General features: G+C 48.8%; 1 pseudogene; it reads left to right on the top strand.

The window, feature by feature from the left end:
• The first annotated feature begins 677 nt into the window (after positions 1–677).
• LOC102823548 lies at positions 678–11,859 on the top strand (annotated as a pseudogene).
• Positions 11,860–13,377: the final 1,518 nt, after the last annotated feature.

The raw sequence follows: 13,377 nt of genomic DNA on the forward strand, positions 1-13,377 counted from the left end.
GAGCTTCTCTCTGGGCACAAGTGTGTAGCTCACCTGAGCCCAGATGTTGGGCTGGTACAGGAGACTGAACACAGACTCCACTCCACAAGATTGTAGGACAGAAGCCTTCACCCAGCCCAAGTCCCCAAGATTCTTGGAAGAGGAAGGCCCACCAGTGTCCCTTAGATGATATGTAGGGCCCAGGAGACAGAGCCTGGGCACTAAAGGAGTTGTCTAAGAAAGCCCAAAAACCAAACCCCATGCCAACAGTTCAGTTTGACTCATAGCAACCTTATAGAAATCCTGTAGGAGAGAGTCTAACTGTCACACAGGGTTTCCCAGGCTGTAATTTTTATGGAAACAGACTGCCACATCTTACTTCCTCAGAGATGCTGGTGGGCTCAAACCACCGATCCTTCTGTTAACATGCTAGCACTTTAGTCACTGGCTCCTTACTTGGCCAGGATCTCTCCAAAAATCTTCCTCCTTTGTAAGTTTTTTCTCAGTAACACCTTAGATGTCTGTGGTTTCTGTTATACAGTCTAGATGCAGGAACTGACAAACCCCACGACTCTGTGCTCCCCGATTACAATCACTCCCTCTGACATCTCGAGAGAAAAGGCTGCATCTCTCCACAGAGCCGAAACCAGGTCTCCCCAGGTAAGAGTGGCACCAAGCAAGCTCCAGGGACTACCATGATGCCTGTCCTGGCCTTCCAGCCCTACCTGACGCTGTCTTCCTTGCTACTGCCTCTACTGCTGCGGGGACTCACAGGTGAGTGTGGCCAAGTGCAGGAATGCTCACCCTTCTTTCCTTGGCAGTGGGGCAGCTGGGTGCCTTGCCTTCTACCTCCCTCCTTCTTAAATGACTTCACAGTCCTCAGAGCTCTTTCTTTTCTGCTTCATTCTCTTTAAGACATTTCTCAGGATGGTTGTCTTTATACTAAAAAACTCCAAAACAACCTTCCCCTAGAAGTCGTAGTTCTGTCTGGGGTGCATGGAGGTGTGGGGGAGGAATCTTACTGCTTGGAGGGGTCCATTTCTCTCACCCAGTCCAGGGAGGATTTACCTGACAGGAGTTCCAGTCTTTTCTCTAGCCCTCTTTACTTTCTGCCAATCACTGGGTAGTGCTCCACTGCCTCAGCATTAGGTACTAGAGGCACCTCAGAGGAAAGGCCTGTTGACAGACATCTGTAAGATCACAACCATAGAAAATGAACCACAGTTCCCCTCTCGAATAAATGGGGTCACTGTGGGTCAGAACTGATGGGACAGCAACTGTCTGTTGTTTGAATTTTTTCACCTCTCATATACCTGACACCCAGTTAAAGCTTTTCACACCCTGGGGATTAACCTATAGGATCTGGCACCATCCTAAAGAAGGACCTGAGGCCATGGCAAGGGGCTCTTTGGTCCTGTAAAGACAATAGAACCAGGGAGTCAGAAATTACAAGAAACAGCTGCAAAGATCTATTAATAATTACAGGTACATGGAAGGTACAAAGTACGAATCAAGGAAAATTGCAAGTCTTCAAAAATGAAATGAACTTGAATGGACTTGTACAGGTCCTTTTGAATCTGAAAATCATGTGTTCTACTATGCTTGCAATCACAAATTAAAGAGGAATGGCATCATATTCAGTTAAAAAGAGCATTTCAAGATCTATCCTGATGTACATGCAAAGCTGTCAGTGATAGGATAATATCCAGATGCCTATAAGGAAGACAAGTTAAGACTGTCACAGATATGTACAACCAAACACTATTGCCAAAATTGAAGAAATTAAAGATTCTTACCAACTCCTACAATCTTAAATGGAGTCCTGGTGTGGCACTGTAGGTTAATATGCCAAACTGCAAAGCCATTTGACCTGCAAAGTTGGCAGTTCAAGCTCACCAGCTACTCCTCGGAAACCCTATACAGGGTCGCTATTGGTTGGAAATCTACTCGATGGCACTTAACAACAACAACAACAATCTTAAATGGATACAATATACATGGATAACTATTGGTGATCAAAATGCAACAGCGCCATAGGTCACAATATAGAACTTTGCAGGATCAATATCTTACTCAAGACAAATAATCTTTTCAACAACATAAACAGCAGCTATACCCATGGACCACACTGGATGTAAGACACGAGAATAAAATGGACCACGTCTGTGGGAAAAGATGATGCAGAAGCTCAATGTTTTCCATCAGAGCAAGGCCATTATGGATTAGACCATCAATTTGTCAGGGGGTAGTTAAAATTGAGGTGGAATTAATTCAATAGCCACTGTGTTTGATGCCTCCTTGTCTTCCCAGGGTCCTGGTGGAATAACTGGTTTGTGGTTGACTAGGAGTCCTGGTGTGGCCCTGCAGAATAATGAACTAGACCACAAAGTCAGTTTAAGCCACAAGGTCAGCAATTCAAATGCACCCGCCCCTCTTCGAAAAACCAATTTAGGGTCGTTATGGATCGGAACCGACTCGATGGCACTTAACAACAGCAGTATTGTTATTGAGCCTCTGACCTTGCAGTTCAAATGGCTCTGCAGTCTGGCGCATTAACCCGCAGCACCACACCAGGACATCTGGTGGTAGTGGTGGTGGTGTGCTGTGGAGTCAGTTTCCACTCCTAGTGACCCTGTATAGGGTTTGCAAGGCTATAAATCTCTGTGAGAGCAGAAAGCCTCATCTTTCTCCCATGGAACTGCTGGTAGTTTCGAACTAGCTGACCTTGAGGTTAGCAGCCCAACTCTTAACCGCTACGCTGCCAGAGTTCTTTACCAGGACTCCTAACCATTAAAAATCCTATGGAGTGCAATTCTTCCCTGAAACACACATAGCCCCATGGGTCAGAATCAACTCAACAACATGATTTTTGCCTTTATATATGTAAGTCTTATTCATCCTTCAAGGTTCCACTTGTGTAGGCTTCTCCTTGCACTCCAGGGGACTTCTCCCTCCTCCATACCCTCACCCCAGGGTTTTCTCTGCCCCCATCTGAGGCTACTTTCTACTTACTTCTTGTTTTATAGCTATACCCCTGCATGTTGAACAGCTGTTCACATCATACTCTGCTACATCAGTGAGTTATTAAGCCTCTCCATGTACAGCTACAACTTAGCCTAGCGCTAGCCTGTGGGCTTGGAGCCAGAACTCAGTGTGAATCCCAGCTCTACTGCCCACTTGACAATTAACTGGACTTCCTGTGTCTCAGTTTCCCCATCAGTAAAAGAGGGATGATATTAACAACTCTACTTTAAGTAAGGATTAAGTCAATTCATGTGGATATAATGCTTGAAGTCATGCATAGCCTGTAGTGAGCACTCCATATCTGTTAGCCAATGTTGTGATCATCTTCATCACTTCATTCATTCATTTCTGCATCTATAAAGTTGGGATTGCCCATTGTCCTGGGGACCACAAATGATTTGATCTCCACCACAAGCCAAAAGGTTGTTAGTTCTAATCCACCCGGAAGGAAGCAACATAAATCCTGGTGATCTACTTCCATAAGATCACAGCCATTGAAAACCCTATAGAGCCATTACACTCTGAAACACATGGGGTCTCCGTGAGTCAGTCAACTCAGTGGCAATTGGTCACTGTTGGTTTTGTTTTTGTTTTTGGTGTTATAAGGTGCCTAGAACAGCTCCTTGCACACAGTTGGTACCCAAAAAACATCAAAAGCTGTTAAGTGGGTGGATGCCATTCAGCTGGAGGCTTTTGGGAGATGGACAAGTAGAGTGAAGCTCAGATAGTGTGATGTCATTGTCAGCTCCGGGATATTAGCTCCCTGGGCACTGCCTGCCTTTAACAGTCTCTGTCCAGGTGGATTCCCAGCCCTGGGAAGCTGGAGGGGGCTGGAGAGAGCAGGTCATTCCCTCAACCAGCCCCTCATCATATAGCCAAGAAAACTGAGAGAGAGAAGAGACTGCCACACTTACCCAGCAGAGTTGTGGCAGGCCTGGGTGAGATAGTAAGCCATGCAAGTCAAGGATTTCAAAACTTGGCTGGGCTGGTCCCCACTGTTCCATCAGACAGGATCCTGATTCCATGGGAGAATAATAAAATAGTAATAGGGGGTCTCCTTTCCAGTCACTTCCTGGACTCAGCACTTGGTGTGTTTGACCCCAGCAGTATCTAGTCACTCTGGATGGTCAGCACCATTACCATCAAGCCATTTAAACATGGAAGAAAGCAAGAATCAGAGAGGCAAAGCAATTTTCCCAAGGCCACACAGTTCATGTCAGAGTCAGGGTGGCATTCCAGATCAGTCTGACCACAGAGTCCATGTTGTTAGGTACTGCACCATTCCTTAGCTATCTCTTCGTCTTGTTTGACAGGAAGGGAAACGAAGCCCAGAGGTGCTGACGTCCTGCCTTCTTGATGTGTCCCTAGCATTTCTGTTCATATGTGTGCTGTCCTGGAGGGGAGACGGCAGGTCTTCCACAATGTGTTCCCAACCCTGTACTGGGCAAGGAAGCATCGAGGCTCACAGGCGGCACTATTTTCCTGCTGTCTTCTGGCCGTCCTGGGGGTGGGTCTTCTGATGGAGCCCTGTGCAAGTTGACTCTTCCCTGCCAGGTGCCTTGCCAGACTCTCAGTCCAGGGAGGTGCAGAACAGCTGAGAAGGGAGTTGGTGATGCTGTAGACTTGGTTTTCAGTGCCTGGAGATTTCCTAACACATCCATTTGGGGGCTTGGAGTGCTAGATGCTGCCTATTGTCACCAGGAGCCAGAGGGAGACTGGAATCAGGGAGTGAGAAATGGGATTATCATGTCTTCTGTATCTTTTTATTTTGGAAATTTCCAAACATGCAATATTAGAAGAAAAATGGTGTGATAAACTACTGCTATCAACACTCCGCAATCCTTGTTCCACCTGCCCCTCATTCTACTGTTACATTCTAAAGTGAATGCTAGACACTCTGCACCCTTCTACCCACCCACACTCAATGTGAATTTCTGGATGTGCATCCTGAGCCTCACAAGGAACCAGAAATCATGTGATCCTTCCTTCTCCCATTTTACAGATAGGGAGACTGAGTTCCCCAAGCCAAACTGGACCCTTCCCCAAGCCACACAGCAGGTGAGAGTTAAAGACTGTTTGCTCTTAACACTCTGATGTCATTATGCTCACTTTTATCTCAATTATTCATCCAACAAATATTTGTAATCATCTACTAAGTGGAAAGGAGTCCTGGTGTGGCGCTGTGGAAAGTCATTTGTGCAAAGTCATTTGAACTGCAGGGTCGGAGGTTCAAGCTCACCAATTGCTCCTTGGAAACCCTCTACAGGGTCGCTGTGGGTGTGAATCAACTTGACAGCACTTAACAGTAACAGTACTAAGTGGAAGAGGAACACGATGGCTTTGAAAGATAAGGACTGGACTGCAAACCACAAGGTCCACAGGCAGTTTGAACCCACCAACCTCTCTGTGAGAGAAAGACTAGGCTTCCTGTGCCTGCAAAGATATACAGCTTCGGAAACCCTGCACAGGCTCGCTATGAATTGGAACACACACTAGGTGTCACTTAAAACAACAGCTAAGAAGGAAGTGTGGTTGTAGATAGTGAGGGTAAAACCAGCAACAAGATAGACATAATGCTCACCACCAAGGAGGTGCCATTTTAGTAGGAAGAAACAAAAAAAAAACACATAAACAAATCATGCCATATGGAGAGGGAGGTTCCCAGAAGGACACCTGAGCAGGCTGAGGGTATTTGGGGAAAATGGGGATAAAATGAGTACCTTTCTGAGGAGCAGAGTCGGGAGTAAATCTGAGGGACACTCCTGCCCTGGGGTTATCAGGGAAAGAGCACTCCAGGCATAAGGAATAGCATCTGCAAAGGCCCTGAAGCCAGATCATCTTGGAATGTTCCGGAAGGAGCAGTGAGGCCAGTGTGGTTGAGAGTGGGGTTGGTTAGGAGAGTCACCAGAGTCAGACCAAGGAGGATATTGTTCACCAAGGTCCCGGCATTGAGCACACCAGCCCATGTGCTGGATCATTGCTCTCTGCATTGTCTCAGGGAATTCTCATCACAGTTCTGAGATAGAAATTAGATAGCTACCACTGAGATAGATATTAGACCCATCAGACAGATGAAGAAACAGAGGCTCAGAGAGGTGATGGGACTTGTCCCACCACTTGTGAGCACAGAACTAGGAGCTGACCCCAGGCAGGCCTCTGAAGACTGTGTCATCCTCATCCCTGGCTCTCTGCTTCAGTCTCTTCACCCCATAGCAGCTACAGTGAACAACTCATCTCAGTTCCTGCTCAGAACCTTCCAGTGATTTCTTCTCCACTTAGAGAAAGCTCTAAGTCTGTACCATGGCCTGTGCAGTGTGGAGCCATCTGGGCCTTGTCCATCTTGCCAGCTGATTCTTATTCCACACTGCCCTTCCTCCATGGGCTTCAGCCATGATGGCCTTCTTTCTGCCCTTCACATGCAGCTCCTCTACTGCAGGTCTCAGGTGTGCCGGGGGTCCCCAGATGACACAAACAATGAAACACTCTACAACTAGCTGAAAAGAGGGCAGTTTGAATTCACCCAGAGGTAGCTCTGAAGAAAGGTCTTGTGATCTGTTTCCCAAAAGTCATAACCTGGTTTATTATGAGACACACAGGGTGGCCATGAGTTGGAATCTATTAGAAATCTTCTTTGTTTTTTCCACTGTTGTGTCAGACACTGTTCCAGGCCAGGGGTTAGAAAGACTCCCTTGTGGACCTCACAATGCTAGTGTGGGGATCTGAGGATCACAAGAAAATCAAATATGAATCCTGTGTCTATGTGATGATAATGATGGGACAGGAGCAGAATTTGGGTAGCACCACCTATGTGACAGGTACTGTGACAACTGGGCCATACAGTCCTTACTTAGGGTTGTCCTGGAAGTAGCTGCTGGTTCCCAACTTTATGGATGATGAGGCCCAGAGACAGTGGTGCTGAGCTGGCTGAGAGGGGAAGCTGTGTCCTCATCCATCATTGGTCTCATACCCTGATGCCTCTGATGATGCTGGGTTGTGTCTCGACTGTGCCTCTGCACTCCTGTGCCTCCCTGTGTTTCTCATACACCTGGCCACCAGCCCCACCCCTCTGGTGGGCGACACTAGCCACACCCCTGCCTCTGCATCTGTGGTAGCCCTGATTAATGTGCAAGGGCCAGGTGCCAGGGCAGGACAGGACTTGCACAAGGTCACAGCGAGGGTCAGTGGAGAGTTCAGGCTGGACCCGATTGCCTGTCTCCCATCTCTGTCTTGCTCACTGACTCTTTCCCCCACTCCATCCTGTCTCTGTCTGCCTCCCCTCTCTCTGTTTCATTCTGTTTCTCTCTGTGTGGCTCCCTGGTCATTGTGGTCTATGTCTTTGTATTTCCTCTCCTCTCACCCCCAAGTTGTTCACAGCCAGGCCCTGGGTTGTTTCCATAGTCCCTGCATGCCTTACAGTAGTGTCCTTCTGCCCATTTGTCCTCATGCTTGTGGTCACCGCTTGCCCACCCCCCAAGTGCTCTACCAGGATCCTGTCTCCTGTGCTCCAAATGGCCTTTGATTTTGACTTTTGGCTCCTTCCAGATAACTAGCTCAGGAGCCCTGGAGTCTGGACTGGGCCTAGGTCCCATGTGTTCCTTGTCCAGCAGTTGTGTGACCTGCAGGGGCATTAGCAATCTGGGGTGGGGGAGGTCAGCTGAGCATCAGCCCCTTCCGCAATCCCTCACTGCTTACATAGAGACAAAAAGGCTCCCTGTGTCCTGGCCAGTGCTCAATACTATCTATACGCGACCTTATTTTCTTTTCAGAACAGGTGGGGTGCTATGCCAGCATCGCCAAGAAGAAGACGACAACCAAAACTGGTGGGTAAATGGAGTCACACATAAATAAGCATCTAGCCAGCTTTCAAGCCAGGTCTGATGACACCAAAGGCCAATCTCTCCTTTTTGACATGGTCTCTACCAATAATGTATTTAACCATCTCTAAGATTCCAGATGGGGTCACAGTAACTAGTCAACAGAAGAGGAAATTAAGGCTCAGCAGCAACAAAGGGACCACCCTTTACAGGGTGGTTTGCAGGGCAGTTTGCAGGGCTCCCTCTCGTGAGCACCCCCATTTGACCCTCTCAGACACCTGAGTGATGTCCAGGGTCACACCCAAGTCCTTCCACTTCACACTCTGGATCTTTCCTCTGCTCTACAACCTGGGAACCCAGACCACTGAGTACGACTCCGGCTGGGGCTGTTTCTGGTCAGCTGTAAACAGAACTGAGGCTCCTTTCTGAGCTCCACGCACACACGCTGCCCCACACCTGAGCCTTGTCCCAGGCTGGGTTCTCTGTTGGGAACAGCAGGCCCGTCTCCTCCTGCTCAATCCAGGTTTAAGTCTAAAGCCCAGCTCCCACATGGCTCTTCCAGAGAGGGCTCAGGACTCCCCTCAGACTGGGTGCACACCACACTTTGCCTCTGTTTCCCCCTTTGTCATCCAGTCTCAGTGTGCTGGCAATGATGAGGAGTCAATGAGATGGGTGTGTGTGGATCATGCTGAGCACAAGGTTGGGTCACGGTTTGCATCAGAGAGTGGACGTTGTTGCTGATACACACTTGAGAAAACAGGATCCTACAGGATGAATAATGGCCCTATGTTCCCTGCAGGACTGACAGGTGCTGAGAACCTGCTGGTAATTCAACCTGAGATGGTGTCGGTCACAGCTGGAGAGACAGCCATTCTGCCCTGTATAGTCAACTCCCAGCAATCCTCAGAACCCATGAACTGGTTCAGGGGTACTGGGCCAGATCGGCAGCTGATCTACAATTTCAGCAAAATTGATAAGCAAATACCTCTCTACCCCCGAGTAAGAAATGTGACAGACACCACAAAAAAAGACAACAGGGAATATTCCATCAGCATCAGTAAAATCACCCCGGGTGACACCAACACCTACTACTGTGTGAAGTTCATGAAAGGGACCCCTGATACGGAGTTTAAGTCTGGTGCTGGGACTCGGCTCACTGTGTGTGGTGAGTACAGATGGGGTCTCCCACCCCTGGTGTGACAATAGCTCAGGAATAACACCTGTGTTCTCTGAGCAACAACTAAGTATCAGTGGTGAGGGTGGGTGTTTATATTCATGGTCACCTTTCATCCCTCTTACAGACCAGGGAATTAAAGCCTAAAGGTCATGCAGATTGCTTAAGGCCCCTGATGACACAGGGAGAAAAGTCTGCAAACCTACTCACCTGCTCCAAAGCCGAACCTTGTCCAGTCTGGTCCCCAGAGAGGAGGGAACTGACCATGTGGGTATTGTCCCGGTCACCTCCTGCCCCCAGAGTTTTCCCTGCACCATGGCCGTGTCTCCTCTTATTGGACATAATTGCTGAGAGCCTACTATGTGCCCGGCTCTGCTCTCAGGGGTTGAAAAAAGCAATGAACAAGTGGGTATAAGCTCTTCCCCTCTGACATTTCCAGTGAGGAGAGGGTCAGTGCAAGACCAAGAGGGCGTGTGAGTTTCTTTGTTGTTGTTGTTAAGTGCCATCGAGTCGGGTCCGACCCATAGCGACCCTGTACAGGGTTTCCGAGGGTGTAAATCTTTACGGGAGTAGAAAGCCTCATCTTTCTCCCGCGGAGCGCCTGGTAGTTTCGAACCGCTGACCTTAAGGTTCGCAGCCCGATTCGTAACCACTACGCTCTTTATGTGTCTTCAAATACATTATACTGAGCAGAAAGAACTACGCGGAGTGGATTTGAGAGCCCTGTTGGGGGAAATGTCCAGAGGACCAACTGTGGCAGGAAATCCCATGTGATTCAGGGCAGACAGCCCCACTGAGCAGAGAAGACTCTGCCTGGTCATTTCAGGAGGTCCCTCACCCCAGAGATGAGCCACCCCATGTAGGTGATCAGGAGTTAGTTACCTGACTGAGGCAGCACAGAGGATGCTCTTTTTGGGTGTCTGCCAGAGGCCCAGAATCCTCTTGCCAACTCCTAGATGTGGAAAGTCAGTAGACACAGTGCAGCTCCGTCTCCACTCACTGCGGGGCACCTGAGGCTGGGAGACAACGGGGCCTGTCACATGGTGAGTTAGTGATGGGGTCTGGACGGTAACCCACATCAACTTCCAGAACAGGCTCCTGGCTGCTCTGACATTGGACACTCAATCCATGGACGAGCCCTGCACACAGCACACACTGACTAGAAGCTCCTTGAACTGAAGCCCTGAGCAGGAGCCAGCATTGCTACGTTTCATCGTTTCCTCAGAGGTTGAGAAGGCCTCTCACACTCCAATCCACAGGTGGCTGGAAACCTCTCTCAGCCTCAGCCAGAGCTTCTCCTCTGATTTTAAGGCCTGCAGAACACCTCATCATATAGAAACTCTTGTCTTTTAATTTCCAGTCTCCTGTGGATGGGTACACAGTCTGTCCTCAACCTCGAACACAGTGCTGCCAGGGATGACCTGCACCTGATTGTCCTACTCACACTGGGGTGTCCACTGAGAGTAGCACTGCTGGGTCAGAGGGTGTGGGTAGTTTACGTGGAAAAGGTCAGATTCCCTCCAGATACAGTAACTGAGTTTCCCCACATCCCTGGACTTAGGCAGGGAGGACGGTTTTACCCAGAGTTTCCAGATGTTACAGATAAAGACACTGAGGCTCCCAGGTGGGGTGTCCCTTTCCCTTGTGGAGGAGACCCTGGAGCAAGAGGCTGAGCCCTGTCTGTCTCAGAGCTGCTGACTCCTGGTGCACTGCCCATCCCTCTGGGCCATGCTGTCTTTTTCCCCAAGACAGGGACTAGAGGAGAAAGGGGCTCCATCTATCCCCTAGATGGCATTTACCCTGATAACCAGAGCTAAGAGGGAGCGGCTTCCCTGCCCCTTTCACAGAGGAGGACCTGATGCTCAGAGAGGGACTTGTCTGTGGGCAGATAGAGAAGCTGAGCTCTGAACCCCAAGCAGCCTGGCTCCACATCCCCTGCTCTCTGCAACACACCACTTTGCTTGTCAAAGTGTGGAGGATGCTCCAGCCCTCTCCTTTAAAAATCTGCTCTCCTGTTTTGCAGCAATAACCATTAAAATAAACCAACATAGAGTGTTATGGCAGGAGGAGGGTCTTGCCTTGTGCAGCACTCACACCACCAGTGGGTGGGTCAGACTGGATTCTGCTTTCATGAGGTCCCATTCGGCCACTTCTTCCCTTGTGTTTATTTCTACACATGTCAATAATGACATGGAAGACTTCCAGTTGAGGCCAGCCAGGAAGAGTCAATACAAAGAGTGAGACTGATGGGTAATTTTGTTTGGTGGCAAGTTTGGTGGGAAATCACCTGGAGCAGAGAAAGGAAGGCGGACTTTGGACTCAGACCTAGAATTCCATATGTGGCCCACCACTCACTGTCTGCCTCGGTCAGGCCCCTTCACCTTTGGAGCCACTGTTTCCTGCTCTGAGATGAGGACAGTGATCCCTTCCTCCCTCCCAGCAGGTTAGAGAATATGATGCAGGAGGAGTCTGAACAGTGCCTCACGCTTATATTGGTCACGGTGATGATGCAGTCATGTTTATTGCTTACAAATGCTCCTTCTTGTAGCCTAGCCCTCTGCCCCCATGATATTGGGCCCCTCGGCGAGGATCTCACCTGGGCAGACACTGAGCTTCACCTGTGAGTCCAACGGCTTCTCCCCGAGAGATGTCACCCTGAAGTACTTCAAAAATGGGAATGAGTTCCTAGCCCTCCAGACTGAGGAGGTCCCACTAAAGGAATGTGTCCTACAATGTCTCCAACAGGAGCAGGTGATGCTAACCTGAGAGGTCATCTACTCTCAGGTCATCTGTAAGGTGGCCCATACTAACTTACATGTCTTTCTTTATGGGACAGCCAACTTGTCTGAGACCATCCAAGATAGATGACCCTCTCACCCAACCTACACCGTTACCTGCCCCCAAACCTGCTCTCACAGATTTCCTCCAGGTTCATACTGCCTGGAATCCAATTCCTAATTATCCCTCCCAATTACCATAAACCACAGTGCGCCAGTCAAGCTGCCCAGCTCTGTCACTATGGTAATGCTAATGGTAGATTTCAGTTTAACATCTGCCATCTGCCTAGCACAAGTGGTACGTGGTAGTGGTGTGCCATAGTGTTGTTGTTGTTGTTGCTGTTGTTAAGTGCTGTCCAGTTGGTTCCAACCCATAGTGACCCTGTGTAGGGGTTCTGAGGAGCAGCTGGTGAGTTTGAACCACCGACCTTGCGGTTCAAACGACATTGTCGTCTGGTGCATTAACCCACAGCATCACACCAGGTGGTAGTTTTATTTATATTACCTCTTGATGTTGTTATTAGGTGCTGTCAAGTGAGCTCTTACTCATAGTGACCCTGTATAGGACTTCTGAGGAGCAGCTGGTGGGTTTGACCTGCTGACCTTGGGGTTCACAGTCGAGTATTTATTCTATAGCAACACACCCGGTGTCCATTTTACCTATTGTTAAGTGCTGTCCAGTTAGTTCTGACACATAGTGACCCTGTAAGGTGTTTCTGAGGAGTGGCTGGTGAGTTTGAACCACTGACCTGTGGTTCAAACATACTTGTGCTTATCCTACAGTGCTGCACCGGGATTCCTATAGCAATAAAAATTACTGAGCATTGACTACATGCTGAGGCCCTATGTGCTTGGTGGTTTAATTCATTTTGCTAGTCATTCCATGCTGTCTGCTTGCAAGGCACTGTGTTTGTTGATTTCATGTGGCACTGTTGGCTAATGCGCTGGACTGCAAAGTCGGTTCAATCTGAAAGGTCAGCAGTTCAAGCTTACCAGTTACCCCTCAAAAACCCTATACAGGGTCACTATGAGCCAGAACTGACTCAACAGCACTTAACAACAACAAGGAACTATCAGTACTTGAGCACCTACTTGTGTGCCTGGAACTGTGCCTACTGATTTCATTCAAGATGCAAAGAGATACATTGTTTGAGCACCTGCTGCATGCCTAGCAGTGCTTCCCTTGCTGTGATGGTGGAAGTGCTCTCTCATCCATCCTTCCCTCTGTGATCTGTCTGTTCCACAAAGTCAGACTACTTCAGTGTTATCCAACTGCCCATTCCAAGGACACAGGTGAATACCACCTGCCAAGTGAAGAAGGTTTACCCCAAGAGCCTTGAACTGACCTGGATGTAGAATGGTAAATTGTCCCAAATAGATGCAGCCTCAGTTGTCACTGAGGACAAGGATGGGACCTACGACCTGAAGAGCTGGATCCTGGTGAACTCACCTGCCCAGGGAATGTGGTGCTCACCTGCCAGGTGGTACATGACACACAGCCAGCAGTCACCAAAAACCTGATCCTGAGCACTGAGTCAACCTGTGGTGAGGCCTGCACTCCACCTCACTTAGCGTCCAGCCAGCATCCTTCATTAAGGCAGGCCGCCTT

The sequence above is a fragment of the Chrysochloris asiatica genome, unplaced genomic scaffold (genome assembly GCF_000296735.1).
Source record: "Chrysochloris asiatica unplaced genomic scaffold, ChrAsi1.0 scaffold00304, whole genome shotgun sequence".
Taxonomy (NCBI): domain Eukaryota; kingdom Metazoa; phylum Chordata; class Mammalia; order Afrosoricida; family Chrysochloridae; genus Chrysochloris; species Chrysochloris asiatica.